A 12,275-nucleotide genomic window follows, 5' to 3' on the forward strand; every position below is an offset into this window, starting at 1 on the left:
GTAATCCAGGAAACTGAATGTTTACTACTTTGCCTCAATTCTCTGATTGTGTCAGTGAAAATATAAAATCTTTGGTCTTTATTATTTAGATTATTAGGTTAACTCCCAGTTTCACTTGGCTGGTACCCATAAGATGCTGAGAGTGAGTGTGCTCCTTGGCAACAGTGATTGAGTGTATCTGTGACCCAGAAAAGGGAGGAAAGGGAGCAGCCCCGGTGTCTCCCAGCCCCCAGGCCACTCCAAGCTGAGCAGGAGGGAGCAGACTTGCTAGTGGTCACCCTGTCCTTTCCTCCTCATCTTCCTGGGCACATCAGAACACTTGCCATCACTCCTGACAGCTGTGCGGGGCTGTGTAATTAGTCACACCCATGGACTCTGAGCAGAAGTGAAGCGAGTCATTTCCGGAGACGGTCGAGAGTGGGTGTGAATTTTCTGTTTCTTCTTTTTCCCAGAGTGGGAGGCTGCAGGCTGAGATGACAGAAACACCAGATAGATCATCACAGACAGATCCCCTGGAGAGTCACCTGGCTGGCATCTCACTTTGCATGAACCAAAAATAAACCTTAGTTGTATTAAGCTCTTGAGAGTTTGTTACTAAGGAATGTCATAACCTATCCTGATTAAGGCAACTTCCAGAACCCTCCACCCATAGCTCTGGGTGGACTCCCTCAGAGGTCACCTTCCTCTATTCAGGCCCATCAGGCGCGTAGCTCAGTGACTCAGAGGTAGCAGAGGTGATGAACATTTTTTAAGCGCTGATCAGATAGACCCAGATTCAAATTATTTCTGATACTTCATAGGCATATGACCTTGGGAGGGTTAGATTCTCTGCTTCTCCTTTTCTTTATCTGTAGAATGGTGTGCGGTGATGTCACAGGCAATGCACAAGGATAAAATAAGAAAATATATGACTGAGTATCCTTCTATTATTTCATAGCCCCTTCTTTTCCCTCCTGTATCTTGTGCTCAGTCATGTCTGACTCTTTGCATCCCATGGGCTATAGCCCGCCAGGTTCCTCTATCCATGGAATTTTCCAGGCAAGAACACTGGAGTGAGTTGCCATTTTTTATCATGTCTCAAACTTGCATAGGATCACTCAATGAAAGGGTCTTCTCAGAGTCTCTTACCAGCACAGTGCCATGTATCTGCTACCATTTCGTTGGGTCAGGGTAAAGGGAACTGAATTAAACTGGAAGATGAGCGTAAGCTATGAGAGTCTCTGGCAATGGCCCATCTTGTCAAACCCCAAACCACAAATCAGCATGCCCAGGAGGGACAGAGTTTCCAGGAATACATAGTAATTACTTGCTTCTTTATCGTGGCTTTGGAGCAACATATTATAGAGGGGGGGCTTCCCCAGTGGCTCAGTGGGTAAAAAAATCTGCCTGCAAGGCAGGAGACATAGTAGACACAGGTTTGATCCCTGGGTCAGGAAGATCCCCTGGAGAAAATGGCAACCCACTCCAGTATTTTTCCCTGGAGATTCCCATGGACAGAGGAGCCTGGTGTGCTACAGTCCATGGGGTCACCAAGAGTTGGACATGACTGAGTGACTAAGCACGCGCATGCGCACACAAGCACACACACACACACACACACACACTGGGTCTAGATAAAAGTCAGGAAGTGTTCGATAAGTACCTTCAGCCTTAGAGAAGGTTCTTAGTCCAATGTTTACCCCTTGGGGTTACCTAACGAGCCACCATCCAATAATTCTGGTTCTTTTTTCACTTGCCCCCCAGAAATGATCCTATAAAAGTCCAGGCTCTGATCGTCTCTGATGTGTGAATGTATATGTGTGTGTGTTGGCAGGAGCGGGGGGTGGGGGAGTGGTCATGAGACCAGGTAGTCCCTAAAAGTCCCACCTGTGACATCTAGACCATTCCCCTTTCAGAGCATTCCACAACATTGGAGTGATTCTGCTGCTGCTGCTGCTGCTGCTGCTAAGTCACTTCAGTCGTGTCCGACTCTGTGTGACCCCATAGACGGCAGCCAACCAGGCTCCCCCGTCCCTGGGATTCTCCAGGCAAGAACATTGGAGTGGGTTGCCATTTCCTTCTCCAATGCATGAAAGTGAAAAGTGAAAGTCAAGTCACTCAGTCGTGTCCAACTCTTCTCGACCCCATGGACTGCAGCCTACCAGGCTCCTCTGCCCATGGGGTTTTCCAGGCAAGAGTACTGGAGTGGGGTGCCATTGCCTTCTCCATGGAGTGATTCTAGGTAGCTCCAAAAAAAAAATGACCCCAGTTCAGCACATTTACTAAGATAAAATAAGAATTTTAATATATTCCCTAAATAGAGATGGAAAAATAACATATAGGAAATTATGTGTGTGAAATAAATGGGAAAGAGTTTACTATTTAAAAAGTAAAAATAATGTCCTTAGAGCTTTAATTAAATAGGATATTGAGGGGAAAAAACTTTAGTAAATTACAACCTCTAAGTGTTCCTCAAAAGAAATCCAGATGTAGGAATAGAACATATAGGACACCCCCCAGGCACAGGTTCTGTCAAACCTCCTGTGCTCAAAGCTGGCCCGTATCATCTCTGGCACCAGTGATGGGTTATACAGGCGGCTTATCCCCCAAAGTTTCAACCATTACTTAACTGGGTAAACTAGAGTGAACACCAGGAGAGGGGCTGGAATTAGATGTAACAGTGCCCTTGGCTTATGAGCAAACTGGAAAACATTAAGGTGGGGTGTTGGGGGTGTCTGCTTGCTCCTCAGGGGTTCACTGAGCTGGTGAAAGAAATTATCGTCCATAGACCATCTTTTCATTTTTGTTTCAGATACAACTATTGTCTTCTACTAGAAAACCCACAGTATTTCTCCTGACTTCTCCCCTGAAACCTTCAGCCATGGGATTTGGAAGACATTGAGAATATCATTTCTGCAGAATGCCTGGGGCTCCATGTCCACTGGGATTCTAGGCAGAAGTCATGAACAGTGGCTCTGCTATGCTGGGAGCTTTTCTCTGCCCTGACCAGTTGGGGCTTGAACAAACTAGACGTTAGATCTTTGAGGATCCGATGACCTGGACAACCACGGAACAAAAGCACTTATATGCACAGGACCTGATGAGAAATGCAGCACTGCCCACTTTGCTCTCCGTTTCACTCCTGCTTTGATGAGGATCTGTGTTTATAAGGAAGTTCTGTCTGCTTCTGTTGCAGGCAGCTGCTTGCATTTCCTCCTCCTGAGAAAGGGGCTGTAAAAAAAGATAAATGACATGGGGCTCAAGCAAATTTTGCAAGCCTGGCAGATATTGTTTCTACATGGTGGTTTTTTGAAAATTCCTATATAACGAGCCTGAATGGTCTTCTTGTCCACTTCCTCATCTTTAACTTTTCCATGTAGAGAGAGAGGGACAAAGGCATTGTCAAGATTACCAAGGACGACCCCACAGCCCTCCGGACTGTTTGTGGCACACAGAAAGTCCTGCCCAGTATCGAGCCAGAACCTCTCCCGCTCTTGTCTGAACTATTAAAAAAAAACAGTCATCCACAGTGGCTGTGAAAAAGCAATTCATTTTTCCCTCCTCCTTTATTCCTCTTCTACCTTTCTCTTTTATTCCCCAAAGGTAGAATTTAGACAGATGCAAATCAGAAAGCACCACAGACTCCACTGTGAGCTGGAAACAAGAAAATGAAATCATAAAATGCTTAGCCCTCTCTTTGCTGGTTGGGGTCCTCTAATTAAACAGCTGATTGAATATACTCACCCACATCTCCTATGGTGTGTATCATAAAATCCAAGCACTAAACGTAGGGACTCTATTGGAAAGATTTTTCACACAGTACTAAGACAGAAGCAGCCTTTACCTTAACAAAGCTCTAGCTCTTTCCTGATGCTAATAGTTGGGTTTAAATATGAAAAATCATTTTTGTGTCCTCTGCTCTTTAAGGATGTTCACTAACCTACGCAAGTCCGGGCGAACTCCCAGCCAAATTAGGCTTGAGAAAATGAAAGTTACTAAGCTAGCATTTCCTTTTCTGTTGGTCTGTCAGCGTGAAGACCCGCTCTCTCCCCGCAGTGTTAATAACTGAATATGAAATATTTAAATGGCTGCAAATTGCATCAATTAAAATTGTTTCCATTCCAAGTAAGCTCAGATGGCATGCATGTTTTGATCCAATGTCTTTTTATGTTTGATATACTTTCTTAATTATAAAGTACATTATATTAAGCAGAAAAAAGCATTGGTAATTGTAGCAGAAATGTTTCTTTAAGTGCAAAATTAAGAAAAAAGTTTAAAAAGAAAGGCTGAGGTAGGTTTCTTTTGTAAGACACATACTTTATAAGATATATACTATGTATTCAGTTCAGTCGCTCAGTTGTGTCCGACTCTGCGACCCCATGAACTGCAGCACGCCAGGCCTCCCTGTCCATCACCAACTCCCGGAGTCCACCCAAACCCATGCCCATTGTGTCGGTGATGCCATCCAACCATCTTATCCTCTGTCGTCCTCTTCTCCTCCTGCCCTCAGTCTTCCCCAGCATCAGGGTCTTTTCAAATGAGTCAGCTCTCCGCATCAGGTGGCCAAAGCATTGGAGTTTCAGCTTCATCAGTCCTATGTATTACTATTTCATTATCTTGGCAACGCAACAAGCCATGGATAGAAGCACTGCTTTTTAATTCTGAAGGTGACCTTGGTTTCTGTCTCTAGGATATGCTGACCACTTGGTACGGCCAGGACTTAAGAAGCAGAGACAATGTGCAAGGGATCTAAGAGAGGATGGCAGTGAGTCCTGAGCACGGGTCACTTCCAGCATTTATTGATACCTTTTAGAAAAGTAAATCAGATCAGCCTTTCTCTTACTTAATAACCCCTCCCCCCAAATGCTTCCATTTAGAACAAATCCAGGCCATTGATGGAAGACCCCATGGCCCTGTACGAGCAGACCCACATTTCTCTCTTTCCCTCACCCACCTCCCTCTAGCCACGCTGACTTTGTTTCCTTGGGAACTGAGATTACCCCACCTCAAAACCTTTGCCCTTTCTGCTCCCTCTGCTAAGAGGGACATCTCTTTAGAGAGATCTTCTCTTTAAAGAGAGAACAGAACATCTTCCTGACATATTTTTTGCCTTGCTGACTCTCTTTTTTTAGGCTCTGTTCAAAACTTCATTTCTTTAGAGAGATTTTCTCTGACCTCTCAATCTCCCCCTGTGCCTCCTCCCCCTGTCACAGTGGTGGCACATTTGATAAAGGCCAAATGAATACTAGTGATCAGAAATACGGGGGCTTCAAAGAAAGGGAGAGAGGACTCTGGGCTGGGCAGCTTATAAAAGATCATCAGAGACTATATCTAAGGCTAAAGCCTTGAGACATGGACACGCATCTGTCCCTGTTTTGGGGACAATTGATTGGGTTGGAACAAAATATCCAAACTTTTGATTCTGAGGTCACTGCTCAACACTTGTGGTTACTTAACCTACTATGATGGGGTTTTCCATGATGGCTCAGTGTTAACGAATCTGCCTACAATGCAGGAGACACAGGAGATGCGGGTTCAATCCCTGGGTCCAGAAGATCCCTTCCCTTGGAGGAGGAAATGGCAACTCCAGTGTTCTTGCCAGAAAAATTCCATGGACAGATGAGTCTGGAGGGCTACAGTCCAAATGGTCGCACAGAATCGAACATGACTGAGTGCCTAAGCACACAAGCTAGCACAATGAGGTTGATCACATTGATCCCTCAGGGTATCATCACACAGGGAAAGAACCTGATTGCCCACATTTATGTTTTTTGATTGAAGATTTTGAATTCATCTATTTCAAGCTCAAGATTACATAGATGAATGCATTATTTGAGAGAAGAGCAAGACCTTTTTCCTACTCTGCCAGTTGCCTGCTGGAGGTCTGACAGTATTGGTTTTATTGCTACAATATTGGTTTTATTGCTACAATGCCTGGAATTTCTTGAGGTTAGCTCTTGAAAAGTGGGTTAGCAAATCCGGTTTTTGCTCCCTTGACCAGGGAAGTACCAAGAAGATAACATCTTGAAGGAGACCCTGAATTCATGTAAGGAATCTCTTGTATGGAATCACGGGGCTTCCATCAGCTCCACCTCTGTGCTGCTCTGCGTTCACTGCCTCTGAGCAAGACACTGCCCTACTCACACAACACTGCCCACACCTTAGCCGCAGGCGCCAGCTGCCAACCCATCTGGGGTTCCTGCTGCCGAATGCCAGAGGGTCAGAGGCAGGGAGGGACCTGCATCTTCTGCATTCCCTTCCATTTTAAGTCGGGGCGAGCCTCCATCTGTTGGGTTCTTGGGTGTGGAGCTAGTCTTAAACATTAATCATTTTACGAGAGTGGTGAAGAGGGCTTCCCTGGTGGCTCAGATGGTAAAGAATCTGCCTGCAATGCAGGAGATGCAGGTTTAACCCCTGGGTCAGGAAGATCCCCTGGAGGAGGGCATGGCAACCCACTCCAGCATTCTTGCCTGGAGAATCCCATGGACAGAGGAGCCTGACAGGCTACAGTCCCTAAGGTCACAAAGAGTCAGACATGACTGAGTGACTAACACACTTGGTAAGGCAGACGTTTGAGGATTGTTCCTTTGCTGTAGGAAGACAGGATACAGAAGAGCTTGCCTAGAGAATGGCATCTGATGGGCAGATGCTTTATTAGAGATAGCTTGTTAACTGTGCTGTATAGATATATATTTAGATATATAGATATAGATATCCCACCCTGACAGTATATATACACACCCATACATGTAAGTATAGATGCAAAAATATATTTCTTTTTCCATCCAAATGCTGAATGTTCTGTTAAGGCATCTGATGAAATGCTACCTCTGAGGGAAAATGAAAGATTGTCTCTTATTACAGGCTGTTTCCATGGTAGCTTAATACCCTCGGGTAGCACCCTAATGATGAGTTATTACTTTTTAGCTAAAACATATTGTAGGGAACTGATTAATAATATAACTTGCATAGCCAAACAACAGGTTAATTTTTCTTACGTTTGTTCTCAGAAAGGAACACACACTGATACATGTGATAATTTCTCTCTACGTCTGACTCACTCATCTTAGCTCTTTCTTCACAGCTAACAAAGGAAGGGAAAAGGAGGATGGATAGACCCTTGGGGACTCCCTCAGGCAAAGCATATAGGTGGCATCTTAGAGGTTGTCCCTGGAAGGAGGGTTTTAATCAGGAGAGTCCCCTCTTAAAACTGCCAGACCAAGTGTTCCAGCAGCTGTATTCTGTCAGATGCGATTGTAGCCCTGGCGCATCTTCAGGGCTGTGGCAGGACTAATATAACAAAATGGGCTGACTGTTTACAAGGGCTTCTGGGAGGCAGTTGTGCCTGACATCCTGAGAAACCTCTTCCCTGGAGGAGTAACTGAATCTGTGGTTCTCGTGTTTAACCTGCCAGCTTTAGAGGCTTGGGGCAGTGTCCCCCTCGCAGCGGAGATGCAAAGACGGCCCAGGGCCCTTCGCAGAATCGCCTGTGGGAAAGGGGTGATGACAGGGGTTAATACAGACCAGAGACCAAACAAGGAAACCCTGGGCTGTGTCAGAGCTAAAAGGCTTACGGAATTCTCTTAGGAACGGAGAGTGTATTTGGTAGCTTAAGAGGTTAAATCCCTGAATTTCACACAGCTACTGCATTCCTAAGATGCCTTCCACTTCCTCCTAAGTCCCATTTCCCCAGGCAAGTCTTGACACAGGGAAAGACCACAGAACATACATACTCAACAAAGGAACACAATCAAGAAGTGGCGGGGTGGGGGGTAAACATTTTGAGGGCTTCCCTGGTAACTCAGCTGGTAAAGAACCCACCTGCAATGCAAGCGACCCCAGTTCCATTCCTGGGTTGAGAAGATATCCTGGAGAAGTGATAGCCTACCCACTCCAGTATTCACGGGCTTCCCTGGTGACTCAGAAGGTAAAAAATTCGCCTGCAATGTAGGAGACATGGGTTCTATCCCTGGGTGGAGAAGATTGCCTGGAGGAGCGGGTGGGAATCCACTCCAGTATTCTTGCCAGGAGAATCCTGGTAGGCTACAGTCCATGGGGTTGCAAAGAGTTGGACAGGACTGAGTGACTAAGCATAGCACAACACAGGCATTTTAAATCTCCCCAATGCATAGAAATCAGATTATCATCTTCGATTTAAAGATTTTCAGGCCACATATTTATCCAAGTATAAAGAGAATATAAAATAACAAACAGTAGATAAAATTACAATAAATAACTAAGATATCTTCCATCTTCTGTCCTGGATCCACTAATACTTGGAGACAGTTACCAAAAATATGTATTCTCAAATTGATTACACACACACACACACACACACACACACATGATGGGGCTTCCCTGGTAGCTCAGCTGGTAAAGAGTCCACCTGCAATGCAGGAGACCTTGGTTCAATTCCTTGGTCAAGAAGATTCCCTGGAGAAGGGCTAGGCTACCCACTCCAGTATTCTTGGGCTTCTCTGGTGGCTCAGAAGGTAAAAAATCCGCCTGCAATGCAGGAGGCCTGGGTTGGGAAGATCCACTGGAGGAGGACGTGGCAACCCACTCCAGTGTTCTTGCCTGGAGAATCCCCATGGACAGAGGAGCCTGGGGGGCTACAGTCCATTGGGTCACAATGAGTCAGACATGACTGAGCGACTAAGCTGCAGCAGCATACATATAATACTTATTATATTACATATAATGCTATATATACACACACACACACATATTAAAGTCAATGGAGAAAGTTGGAGAATAGAAAATGTACTATTATATTACTAGATTTATTTGTGTCATAATCCAGTTCAACTGAATTTAAATTTCAAAATAAACCAGTAAGAGAAGGTTGTCAATAAGTATGTTTTAATTGGTCCAAAAGATTTTCAACCATTTGTTAAAAAATTGAATTGAGGATTATTTTAACACAGTTTGAAAAAGAAGACATGCCAAGATATTTTACCTAGAAATAGCTTCTGGTGGTTACCAGGTGAAGAATAAAAAGGAAAAAGTAGTGATATATCTGAGAGGAGGGGAAAGACTGGTGTATTTATAGAAGAGAGAAGAACTGTTTTTTAAATTAAGGTATAATTGTCTTACAACATAATGTTAGTTGCAGGTATACATCATGATTCAGTATTTGTATATGCTGACAGATGGTCACTACAGTAAGTTTAATTAACACTCATCACCACACACAGTTAGTTTTTTTTTTTTTTTTCTTCTGATGAAACTTTTAAGATATTCAAGCTTCCCTTGGGGATGTTGTGGGTTTGGTTCCGGACTATCCCAATAAAGTGAACACTGTAATAAAATTTATTACATGAATTTTTGGCTTGGCAGTGCATATAAATGTTTTAACTATACTATACTATAGTCCAATGGCATTATGTCTAAAAAAGGTACATAATTTTTTAAAAGTACTTTATTGCTACCAAAAATGCTTACTACCAACTGAGACTTCGGTGAGTCATAATCTTTTTGCTAATGGAAGACCTTGCCTCAATATTGATGGCTACTAACTAATTAGGGTGGTTGTTGCTGAAGACTGGGGTGACTATAATGATTCCTTAAAATAAGACAACAATAAAGTTAGCTACACCTACTGAAGCTTTTTTTCACAAACAAGTTCTCTGTAGTGTGCATTGCTTTTTGATAGTGTTTTACCCACAGTAGGAAGTGAAAAGTGAAAGTGCGGCTTCCCTGGTGTCTCAGATGATCAACAATTTACCTATAACGCGTTGCTTTTTATAGTGTTTTACTAACAGTAGAACTTCTTTCAATATTTGAGTCAATCCTCTCAGGTCGACTAAGTTTATGTCATATTCTGAATCCTTTGCTGTCATTTCAACAATCATCATATCATCTTCACTAGGAGTGATTGCTTCTCAAGAAACCTTTCTTGGCTCACCCATATGAAGCAACTCCTCACCCATTCAATTTTTCCCAAGATTTCAAGAATTCAGTGACATCTTCAAGTTCCACTCCTACTTCTCTTGCTGTTTCCACTACAGCCACAGTTACCTCCTCTACTGAAGCCTGGAACCCCTCATCCATGAGGGCTAGAATCAACTTCTTCCAAACTCTTGTTAATGTTGATATTTTGGCCTCTTCCCATGAGTTGAGAATGTTCTTACTGGCTCTAAGATGGTGAATCCTTTCCAGAATATTTTTAATTTACTTTTCCCAGATTCATCAGAAGACTCACTATCTATGGCAGCCTCATGAAATGTATTTCTTAAGTGAAAGACTTGAAACTTGGAATCAGTCCTTGATCCATAGGCTGCAGAGCAGATGTTGTGTCAGCAGACATGAAAACATCATGAATCTCCTGCGTTTCCACCAGAGCTCTTGTGTGACCAGGTGCATTATCAATGAGAAGTAACATTTCGAAAGGGATCTTTTATTCTGAGTGGTAGGTCTCAACACGGGGCTTAAAATATTCAGTAACCATGTTGTTAACAGATGTGCTGTCATACAGGCTTGAGAAGAAGAATAGAGTCCCTCAATTGTTTGGGTTACCTTAGACCTCAAGTGATTTTGGTTTATAAGTGGTAAAAAATAGTATTTAAGAGCACTGGTTCACAACTCAATCTGCTACTTTCTAATGTGTGATTGGTAAGGGCCACATTATAAACTGCTCTGATTTTTTGCTTTCTTGTCCATAAAATGGGAAAAATGATATTACTTTGTAAAGTTTTAGGGAGTTTAAAAAGTGATATGTATGTTTTAAGTTAACTAAACCTAATATCACTGAATGTATTAACTTATCACAACAGTAGATTAAGTGTAAGATATTATAAATCATGATGATGTGTTACTCATTTCCTCTGTTAACTGAAATTTTCATTTTCCAATTGATGATGTTGAGACTTTGCACTAAATTTTGTGTCTCCCATGATCTATAAGAAATCACAAGAGTTAGGTTTTCCATACTGAACAAATAACAAAGTAGCAGAATTCTTAATTTCTAGTTATATATAGAACAAAAGCATAAATCAGTAAAAGAAGCAGAAAATAATAGAGAAAACAACCAATTAATGCAAAATCTAGTTCTTTGAAAGAACCAGAAAATAAAATTGATAATTTCTTTAAACTGATAGGGAAGAGAGATAGAAAGCACAGATTGCCAATTGCAGAAAGAAAAAAATAGACTATCACTACAGACCCTACAGACAGGAAAATCGTAATCAATACTATTATTAAATATTTTACATTGATAATATTCATAGTTTCGATGAAGCAGACACATTTTATAAAAGACACAAGCTATCAAATCCCATTCAAAGAACAATAGCTAGCCTGCCTCTTTATCTATTAAATAAATAGATTATTGGTTAAAAACTTCCCACAAAGAAAACTCCAGGCCCAGATGCTATCACTGATGAACTCTACTAAATATTTAAGGAAGTCATATTACCAATTTATCACAAAATTTTCTAAAAAATTAAAGAGGAATCAAACTCTCCCTGCTATTTTGTAAGATTAATGTTGTCCTAATACTAAAACCTAACAAAATAATTACAAGAAAAAAAAAATTAGAGACAGCTATCTCTCCTAAACATGGATTAAAAAGAAAAACTTTAACAAAACTTTAGTGAATTGAATATATTAATCTGTAAAAAAGAAAATGTACCATGACAAGTTGGATTTTATCTCTGGATTTCCAGACTGATTCAATATTTAAAATCCAGCTTTCTTTGGATTAGTATTTGAATTATATACCTTTTTCATCCTTTTATTTTTAAACTTTGAGTTGTTGTTGCTCAGTCGCTCAGTCATGTCATACTCTTTGAGACCCCATGGACTGCAGCATGCAAGGCTTTCCTGTCCTTCACTATCTCTCAGAGTTTAATCAAACTCATATCAATTGAGTCAGTCATGCCATCCAACCGTCTCATCTTCTGTCATCCCCTTCTCCTCCTGCCCTCAATCTTTCCCAGCATTAGAGTCTTTTCCAATGTGTCAGCTCTTTGCATCAGGTGGCCAAAGTACTGAAGCTTCAGCTTCAGCATCAGTCCTTGCAATGAATATTCAGGGTTGATTTCCTTTAGGATTGACTGGTTTGATTTGCTGGCTGCCCAGGGGATTTGCAAGAGTCCCTTTCAGTATGGTTATATCTAAATCGTGTCTCTTACAAGCAGTGCACAGTGAGTTTTTGTGTTTCAATACAGTTACTGGGAAAAGGCTATAGGTTTTCTAAAGCTCCCTTTTAATTCTGCTTTTGTTTTCTTTTTGCTCTTCCTCTTTTGAAATTACATTATTAGTTGCAACAAATTGGGAAACAAAATATCTTGTTT

The sequence above is a fragment of the Bos javanicus genome, chromosome 28 (genome assembly GCF_032452875.1).
Source record: "Bos javanicus breed banteng chromosome 28, ARS-OSU_banteng_1.0, whole genome shotgun sequence".
Lineage (NCBI taxonomy): Eukaryota > Metazoa > Chordata > Mammalia > Artiodactyla > Bovidae > Bos > Bos javanicus.